Source organism: Drosophila pseudoobscura, chromosome X, assembly GCF_009870125.1.
Source record: "Drosophila pseudoobscura strain MV-25-SWS-2005 chromosome X, UCI_Dpse_MV25, whole genome shotgun sequence".
NCBI classification, from domain to species: domain Eukaryota; kingdom Metazoa; phylum Arthropoda; class Insecta; order Diptera; family Drosophilidae; genus Drosophila; species Drosophila pseudoobscura.
The window spans coordinates 30,028,159-30,035,367 of NC_046683.1; the positions used below are offsets into that span (position 1 = coordinate 30,028,159).

Here is a 7,209-nt window from a genome sequence, read left to right on the forward strand (position 1 = left end):
TCGACCCTCCCACACAATGGCTCACTCCGCTGCCACTACAGCAATGGCTAAATTTGAAGCAGCCTCACGCAAACTTATGCATTTCGGAGAGCGAATAAACCTTCCGAATCGCCGCACTCTATCTGCCTCTCTTGCCACGGTACGCCGTGACCAAATCCGAAGCATGTGGGCGGAGGTTGAGGCAGAGCTCAAAAATTGTTTCGCGGTTGTGGCTGAAGACGGTGCGCAGACTGAAGCGGACTTTCAATCGAAGTTCGATGACTGTTTTACGGTGTACGAACAGTGCGTTGCTGATCTCACTGATCAGCTCCAACAACCAGCAGTCCGTCCCTCCGCACAGCCATGCGACATCGAAGTTTTCGCTGGGGATAACGTACGCTGGCCTACGTTCCGAGACCTGTTTACTGCGATCTACATACAGAATACCAAGCTGTCTCCCGTGGAGAAGCTGTACCACCTCACCACTAAGACCAGTGGTGATCGGAAAGCCATAGTGGAAAAGTCCCCACTCACAAATAACGGCTTCGAGGCTGCCTGGAATGCCCTTCGGGACCGGTACGAAAATAACAGGCTCCTGGTGATTGGAACCGAGTCCAGTCGTGCGCTAAAGGAGTTTCTCAGCACCATCCAAGGTGTTTTAACCGCACTGGCCCACTCAAAGGTCTCCACCGAAACCTGGGACAGCTTGCTGGTGACTATTTGTGCCTCCAAATTACCGAAGTTGGCCCGCGCTTTGTGGGAGGATTCCGTCACCACAAAGAAAGAGATGCCTTCGTGGAAGGAGATGGAATCCTTCCTCAGCCAGAGATACCTGACGCTCGAAGCCATCGAGGGAAACCCGTCCACTTCACACAGTCCGAAAGGTGATCCGAATCCGCCACCTTCCCGAAGCAACCCGTTCCGCTCCCTAGGGAGTCCGGTTCCTAGGACGGTTCACTCCTTCGAGACAACCGTAAATCCGAACCGGAGAACGTGTGATTTTTGCGGGAAAGAGAATCACCCAATCCGGCTATGCCCGCACTTTCTCCAAATGAACGCTGATGCTCGTGCCAGCTGCATCAAACAAAAGCATCTTTGTCTCAACTGTTTCGCACGAGGCCATCAGATCCGGGAATGCCAAAGTGCCCATAACTGCAGTACTTGTGGGGACCGACACAACACGCTGCTGCACCGTGGCACTCCAATCGCCCGTGATTCCACTTCCCCAGTCGTACCAAGTCCACTTTCTTCCGACGCGCCACCCAGCGTTCAAAATTATTTCGCCTCCGGGCAAAAAGCTGTCCTTCTGGGAACAGCAATCATTAATATTTGCCACCTGGGGCAACGTTTATCACGGAACGTCTTTTTAATATAATCAAGTTGCCGTTCCGGCTTATCCAGGCACAAGTCTTGGGCCTCAATCGGACAGTATCCGCTCAATCCACGAAGATCTGTCATTTTGCCATCCATTCCACGACGAGGCCGGACTTGCACTTAAACGCCACGGCCTATGTTCTGCCGGAACTGGCGGGTCACCTGCCATCCTATCCGATTCCGCAAACTTCGTTGCGAGACCTGCCGAGCCTTGCATGGGCAGACCCGACCTTCCACGAGAGATCCCAAATAGATGTCCTGATTGGAGCGGATATCCTTCCGGCCATCCTGTTAAGCGGCTCACAGACCAACATCTGTGGCATCTGACATCTGTGGTACTTACCGGCCCAGTGCCCAATACTGTACAAAGCAGTATTTCATCCTTCTCTACGCAAGTTTCGAACGAGCTAGAGGCTCCCTTAGACCAGCTCCTTACCAAGTTTTGGGAGGTGGAGACACTACCGGTGAAATTCGTAGGCGAGTCGGATACCTACTGCGAAAGCAATTTCCTCCGAACCACTTCGAGAACGTCGAACGGAAAGTACGTTGTCGCGTTGCCGTTCCGTGACCCAGATCGTCTCGGATCCGATCTGGGGTATTCGAGGTCGATTGCCCTGACTCAGTTTCTGCGGAACGAAAATCGTTTAAAAAGAGACTCTACCTTACAAGCGCAATACGACTCCGTGATCCAAGAATACCTAGACCTTGATCACATGACAGAAGTTCCTCCGATTCATGGGTCCTCAACCTACTACCTGCCGCACCACGCGGTCTTCAAGCCTGATAGCACCACCACGAAAGTCCGCGTTGTATTTAACGCATCCAGCCCGTCGAGTAACGGTATCAGCTTGAATGATCTTCTGCACCCCGGCCCTGTTCTCCAGTCCGACTTAACCCTTCAGATCCTGAAGTGGCGCTACTACCGATACGTCTTCAATGCTGACATCACCAAGATGTATGGGCAGATTTGGGTAGATCCGAAGCACACCCCCTTCCAGCTAATATTGTTTCGCAACAAGAAGGGCGAGATACGCGACTATGAGTTGCAAACTGCTACCTTTGAGGTCAATTGTGCTCCCTTTCTCGCCATCCAGGCGTTGCAACGGCTTGCAGACGATGTCCAGTCCCGATTCCCGAGAGCCAGTCACATCATTCTGTCCTGTATGTATGTCGACGACGTCCTAGCGGGAGCAGACTCTCCCACTGAGGCTCAACTAGCAATCTGCGAGTTACAGGCCGCCCTGAGTTCTGCCGGGTTTCCACTGAGAAAATGGACGTCCAACCACATGGATATCCTGACTACCATTCCGAATGACCATCTCCTTCACACCGACTTCCTTGAAATTGAGGCAGAAAGCACAGCCAAGACTCTCGGAATTCGCTGGAAGGCGACAACAGACGATTTCTTCTTCGTTCCGCCAGAACTGGCATCTATGGCATCCTATACCAAGCGAGCGGTGCTTTCCCAGAGTGCAAGGTTGTTCGACCCTGCGGGCTGGTTGGCTCCTTCCATTGTCCGGTCAAAGATCTTCATTGAAGAGATCTGATTGCAAGAAGTGGGATGGGACGAAGATCTTCCGACCGAGATGCGTCAGCGCTGGCAGAGTTTTCTGCAGAGCTACTCCGCTCTCCACCAGATCCGCATTCCAAGGTGGATTGGCTCCGAACCATCTGCAAGGGATTTTGCGATGCGTCCGAAAAGGCGTACGGTGCGGCGATCTATGTACGCATCGAGACTGACCACCTAGTCAAGGTGCAGTTGCTCACCGCGAAAACACTAGTCGCACCCATTAAGACTGTATCGCTCCCCCGGTTAGAGCTATGCGGCGCCGTGCTACTGTCCGAAATGGCGACGGCTATCCTGGCAAATATGCCAAGCGCACCTACAACCTGTTACTTCTGGACAGATTCCGCTATAGTCCTGTCCTGGCTGAAAAAGCCTGCTTGCCACTGGACTACCTTCGTGGCCAACAGAGTGACCAGAATTTCCCAAGCCACCGAGGTCGAGAATTGGGGTCACGCTCCTTCCGCACAAAATCCCGCCGACCTCGCCAGCAGGGGCGTATTCTTACAGGAGCTCGTTGAGAGCCACCTCTGGTGGCACGGACCAGCGTGGTTGCAAGGGCCCCGGCATCATTGATGCAAGGGCCCCGGCCAGCCCAAGGCGGGGACGATCCTGTGATAACCCTCGAGCAACGAGCTATGAAGGTTCATTTTGCACCGAGCCCATCCGAAGACTTCCTCGATCGGTTCTCCAATCTGGAGAGAGCTCTGCGAGTTCGTGCTTGTGTCCTTCGCTTCACAAAACGCTGCCGGAAGCTGGTCACCAACATTACCGCAGCTGAGCGAACTCTTCTCCTAGAGACTCAGCGCAGGGAATACTTCCAAGAGTATCACTGCCTAAGCGAGAAGCGGCCAGTGCCAAGGTCAAGTTCTATCCTGAATTTTAACCCGTTCCTAGACCAACATGGGCTCATAAGAACATGTGGCCGTATCGCAACCTCTACCTTTCTGAAGTACGACGAACGGCATCCCATTATTCTGCCGTACCGATGCCGGCTATCCCGCCTTCTCGTGCAATTCACCCACCGGATAACTCTTCATGGCGGGCACTAACTAATGGTGCGACTTATCCGATCCAAGTTCTGGATTCCCAAGGTTCAGAAACTCATGAAGAGGGTGGTAAAATCCTACAAGGTATGCGTCATCCACAGTCAGAAGTTGCAAGCTCAAATGATGGGTGATCTTCCCATGGAACGAACGTCCTTTTCCAGACCGTTCACGCACACCAGAATTGACTACGTAGGTCCCTTCGAAATACAGAATTACACAGGCAGAGCGTGCCTGATAACCAAGGTTTATGTGTCTGTCTTCGTGTGTTTTTCCACTAAGGCGATCCATTTGGAGCCCACGTCGGATCTCACGACCGAGAAATTTCTTGCAGCCTTCGCTCGTTTCGTCGCACGACGAGGATGTCCGCAGCGCATTCACTCCGACAATGGCAGAACTTTTGTTGGTGCCGCCAAGGTGCTTTCCCGTGACTTCCTTGAAGCATTCAAGGGCTCGGTAACTGATGCGTACAGCCATCACCGGGTTTCGTGGCGTTTTATCCCACCAGGAGCTCCACAACAGGGAGGTCTGTGGGAAGCCGGAGAGAAGAGTTTCAAAACTCTCTTCTACAAAGCCACGTCCACTCGGAAGTACACTTTCGAAGAGCTTTCCACGCTTCTCGCAAAGATCGAAGCATGCCTTAATTCCAGGCCGCTCTCGCCGATGTCCGAAGATCCAACTGAGTTTCTGGCCCTTACTCCCGGGCACTTCCTTACCGGGGGACCCTTGATGTCTACGGCCGTACCCGAAATAACATTCGTACCAAGACGGGCGACTTCCGACTGGAAGCCATCCTGAAGGTCGAGCCCCGTTTGCGCATCCACACGCCGATCCGACCTTTGAGCGATACGATCCGGGCTCAATTTGACGATCTGAAGCTCGCAGATGCGCAATTCCATCGACCAGCCACCATCTTGGTCTTAGGCGCCGACGTCTACCCGAAAGTGATCCAACCCGGTTTCCTGGCACGTGAGGACGGCCATCCTGTGGCCCAGAGCACGGTGTTCGGATGGATCGTATCCGGTGCATGCACACAGCCATAGACACCGATTGGGCTTTGCATCCTGCAGGGGGGGGAGGATGTTCAGGTCAGCAGCAGATGAGTGCCGCGCACTGTGCCAACTTCGTGCGCTCCGGTCCCAACTCGCTCTCGCGCGCTCGAAGGGGTGTTTGGGAGATTTTACGATCCATGATCCACGCTCAAGCCATAATAGAGCATAGATCATAAGGCCTAGCTTAGTTACGTTTCAACCCCCGTTTCAAACGTCCGATCTACCACGCGACCCCCGAAATAAATACTACATATATACCACGAAGCACCGCGGGATTTCATTTCTTGCGACGGCTACTAGGAGGTTTCTCTGGATCATCCATATCGTCGTTGGAGACTTGAGCTTCGTCCGCCCCACTACAAACAAGTTTTGAACTTATTTTGGTTTACTTGTAAGTTTTTTGATTTTTGTATTTAGTGTTTCACTGTTTTGGTGATTCACTATTTCAGCTCACTTCAAGTCACTCACTTCAATTGCAAATCGTATGTGCTCGTAGCACATAGGTTCTTTGGCGGATTTCACAATTTAAATGAACGATTCCGGGATTACGTGATCACAGTAATTAAAAATTACGAAAGCTGACCATTACCGAAATATAGGAGTTAACTTTAAACGAAACCCTACCGGCTGCGCCAGTTAAATAACCGCAACACGATTTTAAGTTTTTAAAAAAGATTTTTATTTTACAAGCTTAAGATCTTTTTGTCACAAGATAATGAATTCCCCGACTTGACTGTATGTCGCTTGTCTCAAACGGAACTGATTTCTCTATTGTTGGCTAGTTTCCATGAGCCCTTCTCTTAGAGCTCTCAACTCTGGCTTCGGGTGTTGCTTTCCTCGACTGCATCTTCGTGTCAGTGGCGTACGTGACTGGACCGATATTTGGGGATGCGTCGGTTTTGTAGAAAGGCATCCGCTGCTGGCGATCGGTGTTGCATTATATGAGGGAGCTAGAAATGTGATACTCCTTGGTTTTATGACTAGCTCTGATTGGTCCTCATGAGTGGCATGTGTTCGGAGCAGAACGCAGCCGATTAGCTGCTTACCAAATAGCACCTAATTCTTGGCCCTCAGCCGCTTATTTTGTTTGTTACTTATGTCTATGTCACTCATTTGTTTGTTAAAGCTTTGCGCTTGCTTGCCCTGCTAAACGCTCTCTGCCAGCTCGCTCTTCGCTATCTCCGCTTTGCGTCTGCCTACCGACGTCGGCCGAGCGAAGCTGCGCTTAGCGATCGGAGCGGCAATGAAAAGGGCAGGCAAGCCACACTTGCAATTTGGATGTCACGCATTAAAGAGCATATCGCAATTTTATTTCTGCGCCGAGTTTTATTTAATTGAAATAATTAGTCGGCCGATTGGGGATAAAAACCATTATCTCCACATAAAGTTTGGTGACCCCGACGTGATCTCTGAGTTGCAGTGTCAATTAATTATCATTCGCGATCGACATTCGTTAGCCTTAACAAATTTTCGGCGGTTAAGCACAATTCGGTGCTAAAACATACTTACATACACCTACATACACGCATTGCAGGCTATTCATTTCTCTGTCGCGACAATTCGGTCAGTGCAGTGCAGCGAACTCACTAATACACACAAGCGGAGTACAAAGCGGAATCGGACAGCTCGCACAGCTAAAGGCATTAGCTGTAATCCCTTTGCTTTCGGTTCCCACGTTTATACGTATACAGGGTGTATTTTTCGGTCGTGCTGAGTGACTCTTTTAAAACCTCAACATGGCAGCACCTGAGCCTACCAATGTCGCGAACGCAGCAATGCCGAGTGATGTAGATTTCTACAGGCATAAGGCCGAGTCCATCGCGCGCCAACTAAAGGCCATGGATCGCTTTCTCACCAAGGAAGAGCTTGCCGAGTTAGATGAGGCAGAACTTCAAGCTCGCTTAGAGCAAATCGAGCGAATGAATGCGGATTTCGATGCCGCTCAAACGAGCCTTGAAAGGTTGGATTTCCTGCAGTTAGCCCATGATGCCCGGCTGGACTTTGCGAATGTTTATGTCAAGGTTAGGTCCAGGCTGTCGCGGGAGTTGATGGCTGCTCGCACGGTAAATGTTGCCAATTCAACAGCTCGGCATACTCTCGAGGGGAATTCGTCGTTGTTCGCCTATAATAGTATAGGCCGTTCTCGAATGCCCGAGTTGCAGCTTCCGCGATTCGGTGGGAACTACATGGATTG

The 7,209-nt window shown here is 51.3% G+C and overlaps 1 pseudogene; it reads left to right on the plus strand.

Moving 5' to 3' along the window:
• The first annotated feature begins 412 nt into the window (after positions 1-412).
• LOC117185120 (uncharacterized) lies at positions 413-4,607 on the plus strand (annotated as a pseudogene).
• The last annotated feature ends 2,602 nt before the right edge of the window (positions 4,608-7,209 follow it).